Source organism: Tamandua tetradactyla, chromosome 5 (genome assembly GCF_023851605.1).
Source record: "Tamandua tetradactyla isolate mTamTet1 chromosome 5, mTamTet1.pri, whole genome shotgun sequence".
Lineage (NCBI taxonomy): Eukaryota > Metazoa > Chordata > Mammalia > Pilosa > Myrmecophagidae > Tamandua > Tamandua tetradactyla.
The window spans coordinates 4866510-4878989 of NC_135331.1; the positions used below are offsets into that span (position 1 = coordinate 4866510).

Sequence of the window (12480 nt, forward strand, 5' to 3'; positions counted from 1 at the left end):
TATATATCTCATTAAATCTTCTGTACATTTTGAGGAAATTTTTAAAATGACCAACAACTTTCTTTGTGAAAGCTTCAGTGCAATAGGTAAGCAAACCATGGCCTTCTTTAACAGTGCTGTTTACAAAGGGTGCAGAACTTTCAGCTGCTAACTACTTTTTATTTCCTTTGTTTACTGACTGAATGGAATTTACCAAAATTTACATGTGCATGTTGGCTGAATGTGCAGATAGATGAGCAAAGTCTAGTTTTTATTTGGGTAAGATACCAACAATCTTTTGTTTTATTATTTCTGTGGTTTTGTTAAAATCTTCGTGGAAATCAAGAATACAATTTACAGCTCTGTTTCTGAAAGCAGAGTGTCAAAAAAACTGTGAGAACATTTTGTGTTGTCATAATTGGACACATCACTTTATACACTGAGAAAATGTGGTCCTAGGAAAGAGTTGAGAGGTTCAGCCCTACAGGTGAGGGGCTAACAAATCTATTTCCAAAATGTGTCCTTCTGTCTTCCCAGGGGACATTTTAGTTACAATCTCTGAAATCAGGAAATGTCACTTTAATCAACTTCCTAGAGCAATCAAGGGGATGAGGTGATAATGTGTGTTCACAGGTTTACTATATCCATGCTAATTCAGGGATCTCATTTCCAGCTGGGCAATGGTGTCTTTCTTGGGGACAAAACCACTTTTGATTGACGTAGAAGTACTGGCCTCTCCTGTGGGATCCAGCCTCCTTGTGCTTGCCTGTCACCTCTGACACCACGAACAGCAATGTCTTCCACACAATATGATCTTTGTTGATTATTATCTTTCCATCTAAGTCCTATGTGTCTTTCCTTCTGCCATTAAAACACTGGTTTGGCCTTATTTTTCAGTGATGTCTGAGTAATGCTGGCATTGGTGTTGTAATTGTTCTTATTTTCATTACCTGAATTCTCAGAAAACAGAATCACAATATTTGCAATGTTAAAAGTTAAAAATTAAACTAACGCTATCTTGACACAAATCACTGCAGTTAATCCACAGGCAATGCCAAAGATAGATGGGTAATGCTGACGATGCCAACAGTTAGGTGGCACACAGCTCTCATCAAGCAGAGTGATGCAGCAATGAGGATCTTGTCTTGAACCACAAATCATGGTTGCCAACGTCTGTGGCCAGGAGAAAGAACAGCTACGACTCCTATGGAAGGCAGACAGCCTGAGACCTACCTACCTGGCAATAAAAAGTGCTGCTTTCATTCTCTGTATTTTAGGACTGCCTTATAGGTTCTGTGCTTTTTCCCCAAACTTTTGAAACTCACCACCCAAAACCAGGACATTATGACTCCGGGGGGTGGGAGGAGGGGGGTGTTTGGGATGTGGGGCTTTCAGTGCTAAAATTGGGAAAGTCCTGGGCAAATGGGGATGGTCAGTTGCCTGAGGAACTGTGAGATGGAAGAGAGTGGTCTGACTTAGCTCAGACGTAACTGAGAAATAACCCTTTGTTGTGCTAAGTCATTGGGATCTCAGGGTTGGCTGCTGAGGAAATGGGTGCTATCACCCTAATTAATGCCAAATATCTCATTTCCTTTACCCAAGCCCAGGCAGCTCATGTGGACATGGCTATTATTTAAACAGCAAGATCCAAGTGTGGAATCTCTGCGTCAAAGCCAGAGAATGCTGTTGAGTAAGGGAAATGTAAGCTCCCAGACTCTCAAATCATCGGCATGCCTTCAGAGTGCCATTTCTCCTAGCCCCACGGTTAGCTGTGGTGAATTATGTTCACACAGGAAAAGCAAATTTAATAAAGCATAAGAAACTTTTATCAATGGTAGCTGCCCTGTGAATTAAGCTGGAGCCGGAAGCCTGACATTTCACACATCCTAAATGAAAAATAATGGGCCCTTCTTTGGTCATCTGCACAAAAGACAATATGAACTATCAGACCTGAAATGGATTTTATTAATGATCTAATTCTAATTCCTGTAATTTAGTTCAAATATTTATTGAGTAGCTTCTGAGTTCCAGAGACTTTGGTAGACCACAGGGATTTAGAAGTAAATGGTGCCCTGTCCTTTTCTCATACAATTTACATTTTAAGTGAAAGACTAATAAGTAAGGCGATAACTTAGATATATTTGAATACATTTAGTTACACAAAGGTCGCTGTGATAGGGTGGAGAAGACTTATAAAATACAACCAGGAGATAAGAATAATTTTGAGTCTTGTGGTAATTTCAATGAGAAAGGCCCAAATTGTTCCATGATGGAAGGCAAATTTTATTCTGATGTTTTCCCTAGAACTTTGTTTTTATGTTTTTAATCTTGTCTTTATCATGGCAACATTATATATTCACATTGCTTAAGTAACAAATGTGAGTCTGATCAAGGACAAGTGGTGCAGTTTACTTCTAGATTAGAATGAGGTGTCATATGTTTCCAATTGTGGAATATTTGCAAGGCAAAAGAAGTTATTGCAAAAGTACATTATGCTAATGTGGGTAAATATTACATCTGGGTTAAGATGAAATGTTGACAATTCTTCAAAAATGTGCACATTATAAACCTTTGTTAATATTCTTAACATGTAAAGAGTTCTAACAAATCAAAAAATGTTTAAAAAGCAAAGGACGTCAAAGGAGGACAATTCATCAAAGGAGAAATACAAATGAGCAATAAGCAGATGCAGACAAGTTAATCTTACCAGTGATCAAATAAATGTAAATTGTAGACAGATACTTTCTACATTAGTCTTCTTTTAAAAAAATTAAAAAACAAATCTATGTTTGGAAATTTGCCAGGGGCATGCTTTTATAAGCTGCTATAAAGAGTGTCAATTGGTAGAATTTTGAAGGGCATCTTTGCAAAAATATGTTATCAACAATTTAAAAAATTATAATCTTTCATCTGCAGTTCCATTTCTTGGCATTGATCCTAACAAATTAACTACATGTTTGCAAAAATATGAGTATAAGCATTTACACTTCTGCATTTTTTTAAATAATATTGAACTGTTGACAACCACCTAATTATCTAATCATGCACGACAGATTAATTGAAATTTTCAGAGTGGTGGCCCTCAAAAGATATCTAGCATATGGACATGTTCTGTTTGGCCCAATGGGTGATTTGCTTTTTAATAGCCTAAAGAGTTGAACTTTTTTTTATACATGAGCTTTTGGCTTCACTTGAAAGATTAGAAGATCTAGCATCACTGCATTCCAACATGAAAAAGATAATTGCTACTTCTAAGACTCAGCATCAAGCATCAATTCCTTAGCTGTCCCCAGCACCTGCCATTCCTTGTTGCCTGGCGCCTAGGCCCTTCAATTCTTTATTTGCTTGGACCCCACAGAAATGTGAGTTTATGGTCCTGAGTCAAATAAAGGGCACATTCATATCATGGAATACTAGCCAGCCAATAGAAATGATTTCTCAGAAAATATTTAATGACATTAAAAAATGTGCCAGATGCATTAATAATAGTGGCCTTTGTGGTTTTGGCCATCCAGTGTACTTTCTCCCTTATCTCTCTGCACACAGTACCCAAATATTCTGTGGAAGAATTACTCACCATTCCCTCCCCTGCCCACTCTTATTTCACATGCATCAGGTGGGCCTGATGTCAGAGGTTCCAGGTGTGATCCAGCCTGGTCAATCAGAGGAGTGATGCACTCACCCTGCAGGGGTATTGCTTCAGAGCAGCAAGGGAAAGGGCACGAGCCAAGCCTGTCTAATTAAAAAATCCCAGTATTTGTGCTAAAACCACCAGGAGACAATAACTATTTTCTGGCTGAAAGGCTGGCAGTAAGGATGGATGATGTGATCTGGAGATGCAGGGTCCATCACATGGCCTCAAAAGATCAAACAAACCAGCAGCAGTAAGAATAAAGAGATGGAGAAAAAGTGGGTGCAGATTATACTGTTTGATCCCCAGATCTGGTCGGGCTTAAAACCAAATCTACTCCTTGTAGGTTTTCAGTTACAGGAGCCAATAATTTCTCCTTTTCTGTCTCTTTCCATCCCTCTCTCTTTGTGTCTCTGTCCCCAGGTCTCACCTCTTTTGGAATTAAACCAGTTTGAATTGGGTTTTTTGTCACTTGCATTAGGCAGAGGACCTTATTTAAAGATGAAACCAGAAGGTGATGCTAAATACCTGCCTCCATGTGGCGTCTTCACCTCCTGAGCCACACCCATGCCTGCTCTTTCTGTACATTGAAGACGGCCTAGAATTTATCAGTGATTTTTTGCTTCTCTGTTTTTAAACAGTTGTGGGCTTGCTTTCCATTAGTAACATGGAAAGACTCTTCAGGTCAAAAAATTTCTGCAGCTTGGGCAGAAAGGCAGAGGAGCAGCAAGTTGCCTGGCACTCCCAAGGGCCACGCCCCCTGCAGCCCTTCCCGCTTTGTGCAAAGGGTCAGGAGAAGGCATGGCCAGCATGGCTGTCCCTAGGGGACACAGTCAGGGTTTGCAGAGCACTGTTTCAATAGAAAATAAATGTAAGTTAAAAGAGAGACCATATTTTAGAGCTATTTTTTAAATGAAATGATGATACAAAAGATTAACTGAAAAATAGTGCTAACATTTCACAGAAGAGTAGCCTGTAAAAAATAGAAATCTTAAAATAGGCTATAAAACTCAGAAATGTGGGGTTGGGGGGTTTATTTCACGTTATTCATTAGGGAATGCATTCTTTTCACAGAACATGCACCAAACAAGTGTGAGGGTTTTATGCAGGTCCTGCTGGGAGGGGAGCACTGGGCGGGACTCGACCCCCCAGGGTTGTGCAGAATTGTGAAGGCTCCCTGGCGAGAAGTACCATGCTAACTAACCAGAGTTATGACTGACCCCTGTACTGGAAAAGACACCATGGGAGCGTGAGGCTGAGCCTCCATTCCAAGGAAGGTTTAAGACAATTTGGCTCCTAAAATCCCCTGGCTTGCTTTTATATTCTAACGAGTCTTCAGATGGAAAAAAAAGGCATTTAACAACCTCTTATTTAAATATGACATTGAAAATTTACAATTAAACTTTGGGCAGTAATAGTTTTTTTATTTTTTTTATTGTGTAATATACATACAAAGCAAAGAAAGAAAAAAAATAGTTTTCAAAACACTCTTCAACAAATAGTTACAGGACAGATCCCAGAGTCTGTCATAGGCTACCATACCATCCTCTCAGATTTTTCCTTCTAGCTGCCTGCTCCAGAATATAAGAGGCTAGAGGGACTAAATACTTTTTCTATCAACACAACCAACTTTTTTTTCTTTTTTGTGAAAGATAATGTCCATACAAAACAACCAATAAATTTCAAAGCACAGCACCACAGTTAGTTGTAGGACATATTTCAGTGTTTGACATGGGTTACAATTTTAGGTTTTTACTTCCAGTTGCTCTAAGATACTGGAGACTAAAAGAAATATCAATTTAATGATTCAGCAATCATATTCACTTGTTAAATCCTATCTTCTGTGTATAAATCCACCACCACCTTTGATCTTTCTATCCTTCTCTTTAGCGATGTTTGGGCTATGGCCATTCTAACTTTCTCAAGTTGGAAGGGGCTGTCACTAATATGGGGGTAGGGAGATGTTACTATTTAATGTTCTGGAGAGACTGGGCCTTCTAAGTTTCAGGATTTATCTGGTCCAGGGACCCATCTGGAGGTTGCAGTTTTATGGAAAGTTATGCTAGTGCATGGAAGCCTTGTGGAATCTTATATATTGCCCTGGGTGTTCTTTAGGATTGGCTGGAAAGGTCCTGGTTGGTGTCTGGTAAATTGTGATAGGTAGCAATGTATGTAACTGAAGCTTGCATAAGAGCAACCTCCAGTTCAAATAGCCTCTCAACTCTACTTGAACTCTCTCTGTCACTTATGCTTTATTAGTTACATTTCTTTTTCCCCTTTTGGTCAGGATGAAGTTTTTGATCCTCTAGTGCCAGGGCCAGAATCATCCCTGGGAGTCAGCTCCCATGTCGCCAGGGAGACGTTTAGCCCTGGATTTCATGTCCCACATAGGGGGCAAGGCAGTGATTTCACTTTCGGAGTTCGGCTTAGAGAGAGTGGGGCCACATCTCAGCAACAAAAGAAATCCTCCAGAAGCAACTCTTAGGTATGCCTGTAGATAGGCTAAGCGTCTGTGCTACTGACATAAGCTTCACCAGAGTAAGCCGTCAGGTCAATGACTTGGCCTATTGATTTGGGTGTCCTTAAAGTATGACACAGTATCAGGGGATTCCCTGATGGTAAAGTTTAATAGTTCCATATTTTTTCTCCCATCCCTCAGGGGACTTTGCCAATACTTTTTGACTATCTACTTAACATACTCTAGGATGTATCCAGGAATTATAGTAAACTTTACAGGATTAAAGGACCTCTTTCTTATTCTGGGCTCCTGTGTTTCAATTGTTCAAATGAGCTAAACAGATAGGTTGAGTTAGATTATGCCCAACAAAAAATTTAAGTTACAGACCAAATAAACCTTTCTTCCTTTGGTCTCAAAGAGTATGCATGGTTCTAAAATATAGACACTGTCTTCCTTACCCCTATGTTCTGAATTACTTTAACCCAGACTTGATCGGCTTCATTTTTATCTCTAAATACTAGGACATATATATATATATATATATAAAACAGCTTCTCAAAATCCAGAAATAATAATTAACATTTCAGACTAAATGTGTCTGCTAAAAAAACTTACAATTTAGGCAGTGCAGGAGTCACTCAGAGGTAGAATTCTTGCCCGCCATGTGGGGAGCTCTGGGTTCGATTCCTAGAGCCTGCACAGGTCAAACACAGAAAAAACAAAACAAAAAACTTACAATCTAGGCCCCTGTTTTCTTTTAAGCATTTTCTAAAGGAGACTATACCATAATTTTCATTTCTGGCTTATTTTACCTCACTAAATGTCCCACATGTTCATTCACATCATTGCCTGCCTCACAACTTTGTTCCTTGTAGCAGCACAACGTTCAGTCATTTGTATATACCATCATTCGCCAATCTACCTCCAAGTCAGTGTATCCTTCTATCTGCATTCATCAGGCATCATGTATAGTGCCCAAAGTCCACAGTCCATCAACACTCTCAATTTTAGATAATTGCATAGCTCCCAAGAGAAAGATAACCAATAAATGCACCCTCACTAAATAGGAAATCTAAACCTCCTCTTAACTCTTGTCCCTCCCCCCCATTATTAACCTCTGCTGTTGCTGTGGTAGTGCTGATGTTTTCCTTTTAAACACAGCCCACAGCATGCAATGGCAGATTTCCCTTTAAACATTCAAACACTCTGTGCATGAATCATATCTTTGAAGTAGTTCTTACAAGAACTAATTTATATTTCTAGTGTTAATCAGTGGGACATATAGGTTCATACAACCCCTTCCAATCTTGTTCATCTTCAATATGGTAAGATTATAGACCCACCAGAGAACTACCTTCACTTCTATCTAGTCCCTTACATTGGAGTTCAACCTCATTAGCTAACCGTTCACCATCTCTAGCTTCTATGTATCTAAGTCCCTTATGTTCTGTATTATAAGCCTCTGATTTTATCTTTACCATGGTTATAAAAGCGAAATCATATAATATCTATCCTTTTGTGTCTGGCTTATTTCACTCAGCATTATGTCCTAAAGGCTCATTCATCTTGTCATGTGCTTCAGAATATCATTTCATCTTACTACTGCATAATACTCCATCACATATATATATCACATTTTCTTAATCTACTCATGGGCATTTGGTTTGTTTCCATCTTTTGGTGATTGTGAATAATGCTGCTATGAATATTGGTGTGCAAATGTCTGTTTGTATCATTGCTTTCAGGTCTTTGGGTATATACTAAGCAGTGCAATTGCTGGGTCATAGGGAAACTTGACATTTAGTTTCCTAAGGAACTTCCACGCTGTCTTCCATAGTGACTGCACCATTATACATTCTCACCAGCAGTGCGTAAGTGTCCCGATTTCTCCACATCCTCTCCAACATTTATAGTTTCCTGCTTGTTTAATAGCAGTCATTCTTATAGGTGTGAGGTGGTATCTTGCTGTAGTCTTGATTCAGGCAGTAAATTTCAAAAGTGATTAAACTGAAGAAACTATACTTATCTGCAGGTCAATATTTTTGTATATTATTGGGATTCCTTATTTATCATAAGGATACATTCCAATTTAATTAGCAAAATGGATGGGGGACCATGGTGACGGCAGCAGCCTGGGGCTATTCTGGCTCCCTCTCATTCCCTTCTCTGCCTTTGTTTCAGAAGCTCAGATGTTCTATTGTTTCCTATCTGCCAGGGAAGCTGCAGCTGCTGCTTACATGAACTCTTGCTTACTTGCAAACTGTGACCTTCCTATCCATCTGCTATTTCAGGAATGACCCCCACATCTAAAAGAAAGACTGTGTTCCAGATGTGGTTGTGTGAGAGTGGGGAAGGGACTAGGGCACAGACTGAAAGCTGTGTTCCTGGCAAGCGCCCCCCACCCTGCATCCCCATCATTGCCCTCTCAGCTCTGGGAGGTCTCCATAGGGCCTGGAGGAATAGGTGAAGGCCTGCAGTGCTGCTCTAGTGGGCTCCTCATTTTATCGGGATTTGGGGTAGATCTCATTTTGTGGAGCTTGAGAAGCCACTCCTGTTTCCTAAATAAGACTGACAAAATCATTCTCTCAAATTGGAAATTCTTTAGTGAACTTTTGTTTTTCTCTAAGCACAGGGCCTGTCTCTGATGTTACATAATATTTTTAGCAGTAAGTGAGAAAAACAAGTGTTTTTTTCCTATGTTAGTGAACAACTGCATTGACAATCGTTTATAAAAATTATATTTTATTTATGTTATGGTATATATTTTTATGTTATAACTTATGGTTATTTATATGTTAGTGACACATAGTTATATGCCACTTTTCAGCAGAACTGAAAGAGTTTTTAATTCGTTTGGCATTGTACAGTCCTGTGCTTGTTTTAATTTTTATTCTAGTAACATATATATGTGATAGTAATACGGTCATATATGGGAACTCCGTATTTTATGCATAGATTTTCTGTAAACCCACAACTTCTCTAATAAAAAGAAAAAAATAACAGATGCTTTGCCATCTAGTCAACAGTGTTTGGATGAAAAAGAAAACTAGTCCGTAAACCAAGCAGTAATTAATTTCAATGGATTACATCTCCATGTCCAGCTACCTTCTTTGTTAATGAATGAATTATGGTAAATCATTCCAGTATTTGAGAAACTGAGCCTATGACGCATTTTTGTCTACCAGGAAGGGAGAGCCTCCTGGTTTATCTCCTAAAATCTGGGTTTATCGTGCTCACTGAGAAAGCAGTGATCTTTCCAAAGCTCCATCTAAATGTCCTCGAGTCCAAAGGTAAATGTGGGTATAATCTTATGAACTGGAATTTTCTTAAACTAAACCTTGATGGCCCCAAAGTTCTCTGATGTGTGCAGACCTAGAAAGCTAACGTCCCTTCCAAAACTCTGCCCCCTACTGGTGCCTGGAATGAATTAATTTATTCAACATATATCTGCTGACTGCCATCTGCGGACCAGGTCCAGAGCTAGGCTCTGATGTTACAAGGCAAGTCACTCCAGACTTCGCTCTCAGGAGTGAAATGTCCTCTCCTCCTGTGGGGTGGCTTAGATAGGTTGGGATAGCAGTAAAATGGAGATGATAAGTGGACATACTTCAGGTTTCACTGAGCCTCATGGAGAACTTTGAAGCATATATTCTATTACCTCCATTTTACAGGTAAAAACAGTGAGGCACAAGTGGTTGGCTAATTCCACAACATCACAGACCTAGTAAGTGGTAGACTCAGACTTCAGACCTCTGCGATACAGCTCCAGAATCTGAGCTCTTAAGCAGCTCCAAAATCTTAGCTGGCTGGTGATTCTACATTCAAGTGGGGAGCTGTGGATCGGGCCTGTGTTCCAGCTGGTGCCGAGACACTGAGACAGGTGCTCGCCCAGAGAAGGCCCACAGGCCCTCACATTTTCACGAGCACACTGAGCACTTGCTCATAGGTTCACCACCTGAAATGACTTAAACCTCCTTTTGCCAGACAACTTGGAGTTCTTGCCCCTGCCAGAGTCTAAACACCCTTTGATGCTACCGTGGGGATGCGTCACATGTGCATAGAACTGACACCATTTCTACTCTATGTGCTCAAGGCCAAGTGCGAGCAAGTTAAATTGTCTGGACAAGTCTGTGCACTACCCCAGTAGGCATGAGATGGAAAATACATCTCTGATGCTTCTTCAACTTCCTTGGTCCCTAAGTAACTCTAGTCCTGCAGATGTCTTTGTGCAACCCAGTGCAATCCCAAGGATACAATTTATACTCTTTTCTTTACTCCAGAATACAGCTGAGGATTTTGTTGCTCACAGTGCAAAAATAAACTCTTCTTACACTGGTGGATAAGATATACTGACTCTGAGAGTAATCCCAATGATATGCTATATAATCATTTCATTACGAAAAATAAAACCAACCCTTTGTCTGCAGTTCAGAGAGCTACAATAAACTCTTCCTACACTGGAGGATGAGATAAAATGTGTTGGACACTTTTAAGACAAATGCAGTCTTCTTACATGGTTTCAAGAGTGATTTTAGCCCAGTAGAATTCACCTGCTGGGGCTAGACTCGGGTTATCCCTACACATGGAGCACAACGATTAGAGCTCCTGGATGGTGGACAACTCGGCTCCAGGCCACTGGGTCCCCCCTCCACCTTCTCTCCAAGAGTCTTTCTGGGAATGAGTAAAGATAACAAAATGAGGCTAAAACATCACCAGGATAGAAATACAGAAACAAAACTGAACACCAAAACCTGTGGTGATTTCTGTTGCTAAAATGAAATTAAGACTATTTCTAGTTTTCTACTGTTTGCTATTATTATTTTGGACCGCATTATTCTCTGTCAAGCAGGACCAACCCACATGCTGTGGGAATGGACAGACCCAGTATAAGCAAGTTGGCCCCTCCAGTCATTGCGACAATGAAAAATGACCCTTCAATTTCCAAATTCCCTGTAAGGCGGGTGGGTAGCATCCCAGATGAGAATACAATCCCTAGTCTAGTCTGATAGAAGAGGTCAAGGACTGACTGATAATTTTGATTTTGAGAAAACAGTGTGGAATTCTGAGAAGACAGTGGGGAGGGGTGAGGATCCTTGCAGAGACTTAGCAGCTACCCTTAATTAAGAAAGGGAGGCAGGGTATAGAGTACTGGGACCCCTGGTTTTGACCACATCAAAAGTTGCTGTTTTGGAAACTGCTTAGGCAACCGGTTATAAATTCATGGGGACAAGACATCTCCCAGATGTGGAGGGTCTCCCTGAGATGAGGCCAGGCCAGAAACTACAGCTTAGAATTCTAACCCCAACACACTGAAGGTCTGGAGGGGATGCACTGCTGAAAAAAAAAACAAAATGCCCTAGTAAATCAGACTTCTGGTAAAAGAGCTTCATCCAACATGAAGAAAAATTCATGCAGAAATTACGTTCCTTTGCTGGGGTGAGCACAGTCCTTATTCCTTCCCCAGTGTAACAGCAAGAAACAACAGCAAAACTAAGCATAAAAAACAGTCCACCACCTAGTAATCTCCTAAGTGATGTGTAGAACCTGCATCAAGGAAATTATAAAACCATCCTGAGGGACATAAAAGGAGACTGGAATCAATAGCTAAACATACCATAATCCTGGATAGTAAGATCAATATAGCAAGAACATATATTCTATCCAAAGTGTTTTATAAAATCAAGGCTATTTCAATAAATATCCCAAAAGGGCAATAATTTCCAAGAAGATATGAAGAGATAACTATTGTTGGGGAAAGTTTCATTGATGAATCCTAAAACATATTACAAGACTTTGGTAATGAAAGGAAACCTCTGGTAAAACAGAGACAATGGTTTGTAAACAGAACAAAATGCCAGTGATGAGACCCAGATTTTTATTATAGATAATAAACACACTATTTCAAATCATGGGAAAATCAAAGCATGGTTCATGAATGGCGAGAAAACAACCTGTCAGTTATACATATATAAATGACAAGACACATGCACTGTATGGTGCTCTGAAATCAGTGCACACAAATCACAAAACAGAATATAAACACACACACAAGTGCACAGAAAACAAGCACAGTAACTTCACAGATACAAATCTTGGCTCCCAAACTCAGGTTTACAAGAAATGCAACTTTGCTTTTTCCATATTGATTCACTCTACATTTCACTTTCAGGGGTAGAGGGACAGAAAGGGTACCTGATACAAGTGAGAGTGTTTTCAGCCCATTTAGGCTCCTGGTTGAGGGGCCATGTCCTGCAGGGGCTCATCAGGTGCTGAGGAGTCGGGGTGGGACACCAGGTCCTGGGGCCACTGTTCTCACCCTCAGGTCTCCCATCACCACACTTATGACCTCACTGCTAAGGCCTCTCCTGGGGCTCCTCAGGGCCTCCTCTCATGCAGGTAGAGGGGGTGGGCA

At 40.2% G+C, this 12480-nt stretch overlaps 1 long non-coding RNA gene across 4 annotated transcripts in view; it reads right to left on the reverse strand.

The window, feature by feature from the left end:
• Positions 1-12480, reverse strand: part of LOC143683490 (uncharacterized) — a 351853-nt gene that overhangs the window by 79742 nt on the left and 259631 nt on the right. For 3 of the 4 annotated variants that reach the window (XR_013175468.1, XR_013175467.1, XR_013175465.1), the window contains one exon: positions 6684-6762. The exons of the other annotated variant lie outside the window; for it this stretch is intronic. This is a non-coding gene — a long non-coding RNA (uncharacterized LOC143683490). The remainder of the gene's footprint in view (positions 1-6683; positions 6763-12480) is intronic. 4 annotated transcript variants of the gene reach the window in all.